The following is an 11,292-nucleotide window of genomic DNA, read 5'->3' as shown; positions in this document are numbered from 1 at the left end:
AGGTACAACTTTTAAGAGGATACCCCAGTGATTTTTGAGTTCACAAAATAACACAATGAGATGGTGAAAAGGTGGAAGTTAAATGGAATGAAACCAACATGGGCTCTTTGTAAGACTAGAACTGGGAGCCTGGAAATGTAGGCTGTGGTTTTATCCTCGATCACTAACTGTTACTTTGGAAATAGCACTTAATTGATCTGAGTCTCAATGTCTTGAAAAGCACATTGACTAACAGATCTTTAAAGTACCTTCCAAAGCCTGACTCTCTATTTCTGTGTAGTGAACTATCCCAGAAATTAGTGATTTAAAGCAACAACCATTTTACTGTACTTACGGATGCTGTGGGCAGAATGTTGGACGATCCAGGAAGAATTAGAAGAAAATGGAAAGAGTACACAGAGTCACTGTATCAAAAAGAATTGATAGATGCAGAAGAATTTCATGAAACAGCATATGATCAAGGGGCAGTGGTAATGGAGGAGGAAGTTCAAGCTGCTCTGAAGGAATTGGCAAGAAACAAGGCCCCAGGAATTGATGGAATACCAACTGACAAACAGCTGCAGCCCTGGATGTGCTTTCTAGGTTGTGCCAAGAAATCGGGAGGACAACCACCTGACCAACTGACTGGAAGAACTCCATATTTATTACTATTTTTTAAAAAAAGATGATTCGATAGAGTACAGAAATTACTGAACAGTATCACATGCAAACAAGATCCTACTGAAGATTATCCAAAAATGATTGGAACAGTACGTTGACAAAGAACTGCCAGATGTGCAAGCAGGGTTTAGAAGAAGTCATGACACTGGTGACATTATAGCTAAAGTTGGATGGATCTTCGCTGAAAGCAGAGTATACCAGAGGAATGTCTTTCTGTTTGTTTGGCTATGCAAAGGCATTTGACTGTGTGGATCACAAGAAATTGTGGCTAATCTTGAGAAGAATGGGAATCCCAGAACACTTAATTGTGTTCATACAAAACCTATACTTGAACCAGGAGGCAGTTGTTAGAACAGAACAAGGAAACACTGCATGGTTCAAGACAAGGAAAGGTATATGCCAGGGATGTATCCTATCTCTGTACCTTTTCAGTCTATATGCAGAACAGATAATTTGGGAGGCTAGACTTTATGAGGAGGAGTGTGGCACCAGGATTGGAGGAAGACTCAAAAACAATCTGCATTATGCAGATGACACAACTTTGCTGAAACAGTGGAGGACTGGGAGCATTTGCTACAGAAGGTCAAGGACTGCAGTCTTCTATATGGATTGAAGCCCAACACCAAGAAAACAATTGGTCACTGGGCCAGTTGGCAGCATTGATAGATGGAGAACAAATAAAGATTTATCCTCTAATAAAGATTTACATCCTCAGAAACACAATGGAGGGTGACTTTGAGTTGGAAATGATCTTTAGACAGTGGGTTTTTTGGTTTTGAGTTTTTTGGTAGTCTCACAAGCAAGATTCCTTGGGTGGTACAAATATGGCAATTACTCCAGTTGCTCTAAACTACTTTCAGGTTGACAGTTGAAGTCCATCTACAGGTATCTTAGAAAGTCTTGGTGATCTACAAAATCAGTCATTGCAAACCTTATATAATTCAATTCTACTCTGCCTGATCTACAAAATCAGTCATTGCAAACCTTATATAATTCAATTCTACTCTGCCATCAGCTTGACTGCAACAGGTCTGCTATGGGAGTCTTACTCACCTTGTAGAATTCTGATTGTTTAACTGTGCTAAAACTTTTTAAAGTATCACCTTTTTTAGACTCTAGACAAAATGGAAAAATTGGCCTTTCACTTTGACGAAAGCTGTTGACTTAAATGAAACCTTGTCCTCTGCTTCTTTACCCCACTGCCCATTCTCCTGTTATTGTTTGTTGCCTTGAAGTCTGTTCTGGGTTATGGTTTCCCCATGTGTGCAGAGTAGGACAGCTCTGTAGAGTTTTCAGGACTGCGGCCTTTTGAAAGTACTGTGCCAAAGCTGACTTCCTTAGTGCTTGTAGATGTCTTCGAACCACCACCCATTCAGTTAGTGGTGGAGCACTCAATCATCTGTGCCATACAACAACTCCTCATTTTCCAGTACAGATCATCACAATTTAAGAGAACGTTCCATTCTAACAACTCATTTATGAGCATTGCAGAGATATATTTTTTAATTTTTTTAAATTGTATTATTTTTACGTGTACCATCAAATCAGATCTGACTGGTACAGAAGGAGATTGCCCCCTCCTTCTCCAGTGGAGCATTTGGTAGATTTGAACCGCATACCTCTTTGATTGCAGTGCATTGCACATATTTTTTTAAGAGAACAAGGTGACTAGTTTTAAAATATATACAGTAAGCCTTTAGTTAAACGGCATTAAGTAAGTCAGCAACTGCATAGACAAAACAATGTGGTAAATAAGTGTAACAGTGTAGTGGTAATATTTCTCCCTGAAGAAGTCTGAAAAGAAAGATTCATTGTGTAGCTGTTTGTCCAGATCTCCAAAGTACACTGAGAGAAAGAGATTAAGGCCACATCCTGACTGTGTTTTTTTCTCTTCAGAGTTAATATTTATAATTTTACTTATTGATAACAAGGCTAATAAATAGGAAACATAATGAAGTAACAGCACATTAAAACATACTAAAATAAATGCTGTTCTCCCCACCACACCCTTCTGTTAAGTCTAAGCCTCAGAGAAATGTGAGAATTGCTTTGGCTCAATAAGGATAAATTGCCAACTGTGAAGGCTGCTTCCAACTGTTGTCCAAGTGCAACACTTGTACACTGTTCTTGTGCTTCTGTTTCAGCAGTACTAAGCTTTGTGAGTTCTGGGTAACAAAACTCCACCACAAGGGTGAAATGCGTATTTAGTGAGAACACCGACCATCAGCCATATTTTAGCATGTGCCCCTAACTAAGAAACAATGGAGAAGTGTAATTTCTTACAAACAGTAGCTAATATAAAAGTCCTTAAAAAAAATGACTGGTTTCTTTGACATGCATATATTTGTGATTGGAGTTTTCTAACAATCCTCATATGATATTTGTGTAAGTAATTTCTTTAATCTCTTCATAACATATGCTTTATATAGGAAGAGCACAAGTCTTCGAGAGAGATGAGTTGAAGGTGTTTCACTTACCTTTGAAAACAAACGTGATGTAGTTTGAGTTGTTCAGTATAAACTACTCTCTACCTATTTTGAACCATCCTATATATATTTAAGAAATTAAGGATTTGAGCTTATTTATGAGTTAGATCTAAGTTAATTTATTTGTTTATGGATTTTTTTTGCCTAGCTTGTTAAACCTGTGATGCAATGAAAGCCTTCAGTTCGATAAGTTTAACATCGTATACACACTTTCTTAAAGGAGTGAACACCTTGTTGTTAAGCATTATCCCATGCTGTTCATTTGCTCCAGCTCTCCCAGTGTAACTTGGAAGTCTGAAATCTTGTCATCTCCCTCCCATACTCCTTGCCCCTGAACCTGTTACAGAGAGAAAAAAAAATAGAATTTGGAAATGTTAAATATAAAAAATTACTGTTTTAAATAGCCAGTGCTGGTAATGGTGCCTTAAATAATAATGGAGTATGAGATTAGAGTTCATAGAAGCAGCAGAAGATTTTAAAAATTTAAATGTTTCCCTTACCTGTGTACCTGATTACAATTTAAAAGATACAGTATCACAAAGAACCTAGAATTAAGTGGTTAACTTCCTGCAACAAGGACAGAAGGCTTCAAAACATGAAATTGGATAATTAAGGTATCCCATTGGCATGACAGGAATGCACTAGATTGCTTTCCATCAATTATTATTTTAGTTATTAATTATAGTTGATCACCAGCAGCATCGTTCTTTTGTAAAATGAATAGTTTGGACTAAATTGTATTTACTAATCCTTCTAATTCCTGATTCTGTGAGTGCGTGTTAATAATTCCTATAATGAGGTGCTGGTGGGAAAATGTATTACATGCTGTGCAGCCAACTGAAAGGTCAGTGGTTTGATTCCAGTAGCCACCATCATGGGATGAAGATGGGCAGTCTCCTTATGGAAAGACTTAGGAGCCTCTGAAACCGAGTGGAGGACTGCTGTGAATTGGAACTGGCTCCATAGCAAAGGTATAATGAGGCTAGTAATATTTGATTTAGACTTGGAATTTGCAAAATCTCTTTAGAACCTTTCATGGAAGAATTCCAGCAAATCTATCAGTTTTCTGAATAAGGAAATCACTGGATGCTGTAAGTACTAGAAAAAAGAAGACCCAGTAAACTCTGAAGGAACTGTATGTAGTTCAGAGGACCCTGGACAGGACGCTTTATAATTCTGGCCTGTGGAGGTAACTTTTCCCGTTATGTTTTCATAGGGCTACTGAGGACTGAAGATCTGGGTCACAAAGCTGTGGAAGTGGATATTTTGAATGTATCTCCTTTGTTTTAACTTTTAATCTATGAGGAAACATTTAATTTGAGAGGTTATTTAATTACTGCCCCATTTTTGCACCTGTTATTGTAGTTTATTAAAAACGTGCCTCCAAAGAGCACTCTGGCTGCACCCTTTCCAAGACTTTGCTGTTTGTTCTTTTGGCCATTCATGGGGTGTTCAATGCTCTTCTCCAACATCATAGTTCAAAGGCATCAATTCTTCTTCTCTCATCCCTATTCATTGTCCAGCTCTCAGATGCATAGCAAGTGACCAGAAAGACCATGGCCTGAATCAGACACACCTTAGTACTCAAACTGACATCATTACTCTTCAATAACTTGAAGTCCCTAACTGCAGATTTTCCCCAGTATAATGTGTCTTGTTATTTCCTGACTGCTGGTACCAAGGGTGTTAATTGTGGATTCAAGCAAGATGATATCCATCATGATATTATATCAGTCCAGTGATAAGAATCTTTGTTTCCCTGATCCTGACATTGAGATGCAATCCATACTGAAGTCTGCATTCCTTGATCTTATGCAACAAGTGCTTTAAGTCCTCCTCACTTTCAGCAAGCAATGTTGGGTCATTAGCATAATGCTGATTATTGATGAGTTTCCCTCTGATCCTGATGCCACATTCCTCTTCATAGAGTACAACTTCTTGAATAATTTGTTCAGCATACAGATTGGATAGATACAGAGAGAAACTACAACCCTGATGCACTCCAGTCTTAATTTTAAATCACATAGTGTTCCCCAGACCTGGTTTAAATTGTTTTTTGTCAAACATTCTTCTAAGTGGTATAGCACTGGTATGTGTATTGCTGTACAGAAGTAACTCATGGTTGTGGTGATGCTCAATACCGCGGCACTGCGGTGCCAAATGTGATAATGGTTACCCGGGGAGGACAGTGTTTGGTGGAGCTCCCCAATTAAAACAAACTTGGAAGCAGGAATGGCATCCACTTCCAAAATGGCTTGCCTCTGGAAACTCTATGAACATGGAGAAATACCAAAGTTATACAAGTGTTCAGGTCTTTCATTCATAGGATCGCTATGAGTCCTCTACGACTCAACAGCACTGAACAAGAACAATGTTCTCTTGCTCTGTTCATACAATAGTCTCCTGGTCTAGGTATAGGTTTGCATGACCACAATTAAGTGCTCTGGGATTCTCTTCTCAGTGTCAGCCACAACTTGTTATGATCCACACATAGTCAATAAAGCACAAATAGACATTCCTCTGGTATTCTTTACTTTCAGCCAGGAGCCATCTGACATCAGCAGTGATATCCCTGGTGCGATGACCTCTTCTAAATCTTCCTTGAATTTCCAGCACCTCCCTATCTATCACTCTTCTAACTAACTCTTTTTAAATGATATTCAACAGGATTTTGCTCGCATGTGATAGTAATGGTATTGTTCAATACCACATTCTGTTGGAATACCTTTTTTGGGAATGGGAACAAATATAGACCTCTTCCAGTCTATTGGCCACACAGCTGTCCTCCAAATTTTCTGGCATAGACTTGTGAGTATATCAGTTGTGGGATGATATAAAGAATATCATCCATGAGGAATGCAAAAGGTTGTTACGAAAACAGAGAAGAAAGAAGAAACCAAAATGGATGTCAGAAGAGACACTAAAGATTGTATTGGAGTATCAAGAAGCTAAAACAAAGGGGGAATATGCCAAAGTAAAAGAGTTGAACAGATTTTAAAAGGCAGCTCGAGAGGAGGAAAAAAAAGTATTATAATGGAATATGCAGAGAGCTGCAATTGGAGACTAAAAAGGGAAAAACTTGCTCTGCATTCCTCAAGCTGAAACAACTGAAAAAACAAATTTAAACCTCAAGTCTCAATATTGAAAGATACTATGGGCAATGTAGCGAATGACCCAAAAAGCATCAAAAGAAGATGGAGGGAATACCCAGAATCATTGAACCAAAAAGAACTGATTGACAATGGAGGGAGCCAATGGTCATAAAGAAGGAAGTGGAAGCTGCATTGAAGGCATTGGCAAAAAATAAGGCCCCAGAAATTGATGGGAAACCAATTAACTTATTTCAGTTAACAGATGCACCCTTAGATGCACTCACCTGTATATAATAAAAACCTGTAGGCCACAATAAAGCATTGTTCAGATCTATTGTCCACATCATGAGGAGGAATTCGTGATTAGAGGACAATGTTGCATTAAATGATGTAGAGTGCCAGTGAGGGGGAAGGAGAATGTTGATAAGATAGATTGACACAGTAGCCAATGATAGATGTGCTTGGTAATTATAAAGATGGTAACTGTTAAGTCAGAGGTGACTCATTGATGTATATCTGTCTGTCCATCTATACCAAAGCTACTTTTTCTCATTTAAACTCATTATCTGTAGGTATGTTTGTTACATTGTAAATGTTGAAATTCAGTTACTGTTTGTTATATATGCATAGCTTGAATATCAAACCAATTCTATTTTGTTCCCATTTACTTGAGTATTCTTAATCTTATTGCATTTTATTTTCTACTGTGTATTCCTTTGCCCTTTCTACGTCTCTTTTCTTTCCTCCTTTTTTCTAGTATTTATTGAATGTTTAACATGTTAGAAAAGAATTATACTGATCACTTTTGAACACTTGAGCAAGGCCCACCATCATTACAGAACTCTCCCTCTTAGAATTCTTCCTTCCAATAAAAACAGGAATGTTAGTGGAAGAGGTAATAGAGAAAATTATTTCTTGGATGTTATTCCTAAGGGAACCATCAAGGAGTCATAGAATTTTCTTTAATTCAGGAGGAAATGTGAGAAAAGTCATACTAAAAAATAAAAATGAAATTTTTTATTTGGCTACTGATGGCCTAGTGGCAAGAAGCTGTGCTGTAGTCCTGAAGGCACGCAGTTCAAGAGCACCAGCTGCTGAGAAGAAGCTGGGAGAAGAATGGGCAGTCTCCGCCTGTGTGATTAACTACGCTTGAAAACCCACCAGAGGGTCAGGTTCTGACTCCAGGGAGCACAGCAGTCGTACGAAGCTGTGCTGCAATCCCAAAGGCAGTTTGAACCCAGCGGCTGCTCTTCATGAGAAGGATGAGCAGTCTCTTCCTGTGCAGTCTCCTGTGAAAACCTGCTGGAGGGTCGGCTATGGGTGGGTCCTGACTCACCAGTCACAACAACAGTAACAGAACTGATAGTCAGGAAGGAGCTCTGGGTTATGTTTTGCTTTGCTTTTTGAAAGGTATACAGTTTGAATCTGCCAGTTACTCTGGGATAGTCAAGAGATAGAAAATCACCTCCCATGACAGCCTTGGACATCAAAATTGGCTTGACAGAAGCGGGTTTGGTTTTGGTTTCAGAGTCATAGAGATCATAGCTCTCATAAGGAGAGCTAATGGGATGGCGCTTGACCAAGATGGGAATGAGTGTTAAGTGTTATGACACCATCATAGATAGGATCTCTTACTGGAGGGTAGATAATGCTTTTCCTTCTGGCTTTTCAGGTCTCTCCAATATAATTTTGCTTGTTTGTTTGTTTTTAAAGAATATTTTACATGTATTTTATTTACTTTTTAAAGTTTTAACTGCTTTTATATTTATAATTTCCTGATGATGGCTCTGTTATTTATAACGGTTGTAATGAGTCCTTTTCACCTGGATAGCACCTAACAACAAATTGTACATGCTTTTTGGGGCTATTTTTAATTATCTTAACAGCTATTTTTTAAAGTGTATTTTTATTTTATATTGGTTTGCATGCAGAATTTATATACATTGTGTTTTATTCGTATGTTATGTTTCACACGTTCCTTCATTCACACTGCTTCATACAAGAACTCCCCATTCCTTTTGTCTTATAAAATTAAATACCATTGAACTATGCCCACTATTACTCCATCTTTTCAGGTTTCCACTGAATATTTTCTCTAATTCTTTCACCCCCTCCCTCCACCCACCAAGCTCTGCAAACCCATGATTTCTTCCACTCCCTACCCTTAGTCCCGCAACCTTCTTCCCTTTCCTCTTTGGACATTTTATATGCTTCTTACTAGCTATTCTTCTTGTTTTACAATAATGATCTTCTGCAGTATTTATTATGAGATTGCATTAGTTCACTTAGCATTATGCTCTGTAATTTTTCTCATCTTATATAGTATTTTTTGAAATTACTCCTGAGTACTGCATTAGTATTCAGTCTTGTGAATGTATCACATGTTCTCAATCCATTTGTTTGTTGACGGACATTTGGGTTGTTTCCATTGTCTTGCTGCTGTGAATAATGCAACTATGAACATCAATGTACAAATCTCCATTTGTGTCTATTTTCCTTGGGGTATATTCCTAGCAGTGGAGTAGCTGAGTGATAGGGAATCTCTATGTTCAGGTTTCTGAGGAAATGCCAAACTTCCTTCTGGTTTGGTTGTACCATTTTACAGTCCCACCAACAGTGTATGAAAGGTTCAGTCTTTCCACATCCTCTCCCACAATTATTGCTTTCTGTTCTGTCAAACTTTGCCACTGCTACTGGGGCAAGATAGTATCTCATTGTGGTTTTGATTTGCGTTTCTCTTATTGTCAGTGAATTTGAACATTTCTTAACATAGTCTGTTGGCTGTCCGAATGTCCTCTGTGAAAGTCTTTTTCTGTCTTTTGCCCATTTTGTAATTGGGTTATTAGTCTTTTCCTTGTGGTGGACTTGAATGTTGTATTCTGTAAACTTTCATTATTAGACCCTTGTCTGAGACATTATTGCTAAATATTTTTCCAAGTCAGTAAAGAGTTTCCTTTTCACTTTATTGGAAAAAGTTCCAATGTTTGTTTTGTTTTTTTAAAAATGGTTTGCTTTTTTTAAATGTTGTTTTTGTTTTTTATGTTGATTTGTTTACAAAGTCTGTATGTTGTGTGTTTCACACCATCCTTCATTTACACTGTTTCACACAATCCTTGCCATTTATTATTTTTTATAAAATTAATCGTCATTGAACTATGCCTTCATAAAACCATTACCCTGTCTTTCCGTGCCTGATCTTTCCCATTTCCTTTTCCTTCCCCTCTTTTCACCCACCAAATTGTAGAACCCAGTTATTTCCCCCTGCCCATCCTCACTCCTGCCCCCACCTCTTCCACTCTTGGATCCCCATACATGTTTTACTAGTTACTCTTCTATTTTTAATTTTTTTTTTTAGATTTCTTTCTGATTTATTCACAAAGTTCGTATTCATTGTCTTTCATACCGGATCTTCCTTTCCTTTACCCACCCCCACTCTCCACCCAATTTGATGGAAAAAGTTTTTGATGCACACAGGGACTTAATCTTTAAAAGGTCCCATTCTTGTTGTGATCCTCTCCTAGTTGTGCATAATTATAATCTTGAAGCTATTGCATTTCTTCTTATGATCAAGCTGCTGTAAGTTTGAGTATGGATTTGTATGAGTATATACAAGAGCCTTTGTGGCACAGGACATTACATGTTGGGCTGCTAACTGAAAGATCAGAGGTTTGAATCCACCAGCCAATTTATGGTAGAATGATGCATAATTTCCTTCCTTAAAAATTCATAGCTTCACATACACATTGACACTCACTGTGGACAAAGATGGCAAAAGATAAGGAATTCACAGTGTCTTGTCTTCCCTGGTCTCATCAAACAGTGACAGAGCGGTAAGATTACAGATTCTGGTGCTTTCTAAAGCACTGTTACCTAAGGCAGTACGGACAATTCATTTTCATATCTGTCAATTTGTCATTGCATTGGCGCCTGGGAAGGGCTAGTGTTTTCCATTTATTTGATTGTTCCTACTGTTAATCATTACAGAATCTTATTATTACTGCCCATATATAAATCAAGAAAACCAAATTTGGTTTCTAGCATTCAGAAGTGGGAAAAAAAAATCATGAATAGAAAAAACATTTTATGCAAATAGAGTAACTGACAGAGAATAAATATGGTCACAAACTCTTGCTATTATAATCATTCTTTGACCTCAGCCACCCTTTGTATAGCCCAAGTAATGACTGTTTGATATTTATTATAGAACATATTAAAGCTCTTGATTAACGGAACTATTTCCCTCTGTTTTGTTTCATGTAGCAGAGGAAATAGATTGTTCTATTATCATTCTTGCCAGAAATGTTATAAAATGTATAAAATTACTCATAAATGTATTTTAAACTAGAGATATATTAATGCATTTTGGTGTACAGTGTAAAAATATTTTTTTCCTACCTTTGAATGGCAGGCACATGATTATAAATTCACTTCCTACTGAATATTAATCATCATCCCCATATGGCTGGTGGATAAAGCATTGAGAGAGGCAGGCAGGAAATGTTAATTCTTATCCTCGTCATGGACTTTTTATATTATTTTGTTTAAAGTTTAAAATTGACTGAGTGACCTTTGAATTAGAAAAACAATCACTGTCTGCGGAGCCCAAGGGCAATGGTTCCATGTGTGGGTTAGCATTCCTTCCCCTCCCCTCCTGCTCCTGAGATCTGGGCTTTCTCTTCTCTTCTTCTGAGTCCGACTGTTCTTTTTGTCCCCTGCTTCCCTGGCTAGATGTCATACACTGGTACTGCTTAGACACCAACCTCCATAGACTTCTATTCTTGCTCTACTTCCCATTGATTAAGTTTGGTCTTCATGACATCCCTCCAGGAGGATTCTTATCTTATCCCTGTTTACAGTAAGGAAACAAGCATAGTGCGGTTCAGGGCCTTTGCAAAGGGTATAAAATGCTAGTAACTAGTAGAACTGGAAGTTGGAGCTTGTGGCCAGACATCAAAAGTTTCCCCAAGATCACAGTGCTATCGGAAGAATGCTTTCAACACACCTTTTACTGTTAATTTTTTCTTTTCATTAATGTATATGATCTATGTGCTTTT

The sequence above is a fragment of the Elephantulus edwardii genome, unplaced genomic scaffold (genome assembly GCF_000299155.1).
Source record: "Elephantulus edwardii isolate Elephantulus edwardi_28Jun2011 unplaced genomic scaffold, EleEdw1.0 scaffold00065, whole genome shotgun sequence".
NCBI classification, from domain to species: domain Eukaryota; kingdom Metazoa; phylum Chordata; class Mammalia; order Macroscelidea; family Macroscelididae; genus Elephantulus; species Elephantulus edwardii.
The sequence above is the reverse complement of the archived record's forward strand: the minus strand, read 5'-3'. Positions refer to the sequence as shown.